This window comes from Ciona intestinalis, unplaced genomic scaffold (assembly GCF_000224145.3).
Source record: "Ciona intestinalis unplaced genomic scaffold, KH HT000395.1, whole genome shotgun sequence".
In the NCBI taxonomy this organism is placed as follows: Eukaryota; Metazoa; Chordata; class Ascidiacea; order Phlebobranchia; family Cionidae; genus Ciona; species Ciona intestinalis.
In genome coordinates, this window is record NW_004190716.1 from 1 (window position 1) to 380 (window position 380).

Below are 380 nucleotides of genomic sequence, written 5' to 3' on the forward strand. Positions count from 1 at the left end.
TATATATAAGTATGGGGAGTATTTAATATTGCCACGAGTGGAGGATCGAACTCACGGACCTTGAGATTATGAGACTCACGCGCTGCCTACTGCGCCATCGTGGCATTCCCAGTAATTTGCTTAAAGGATACCAAGGATATTTTAGGAAATTGCCAAAATCAGATAATATATATATATTTAGTCATGTAGCATTAATTTTGCGACAATCCGCGCTGTCTGAAAAAAAATATCAAAATTCAAAGTGCTCTGTTTGGAATTTGAAATCCGCCATGTTTTTTTTGGATTTTTATTTCTATGTCTGTGACGTCATCTAGTTGCAAAACTGCTGTCTGCTGCATGCAAACACGCTAAGTCGTGTTTTTAGACTTAGAGTTATAAGA

At 37.1% G+C, this 380-nt stretch overlaps 1 non-coding gene across 1 annotated transcript; it reads right to left on the reverse strand.

Moving 5' to 3' along the window:
• Positions 1-29: 29 nt before the first annotated feature.
• On the reverse strand, positions 30-104 carry trnam-cau. Its single transcript has one exon. It is a non-coding gene; the product is annotated as a tRNA-Met (tRNA).
• Between the last annotated feature and the right edge of the window lie 276 nt (positions 105-380).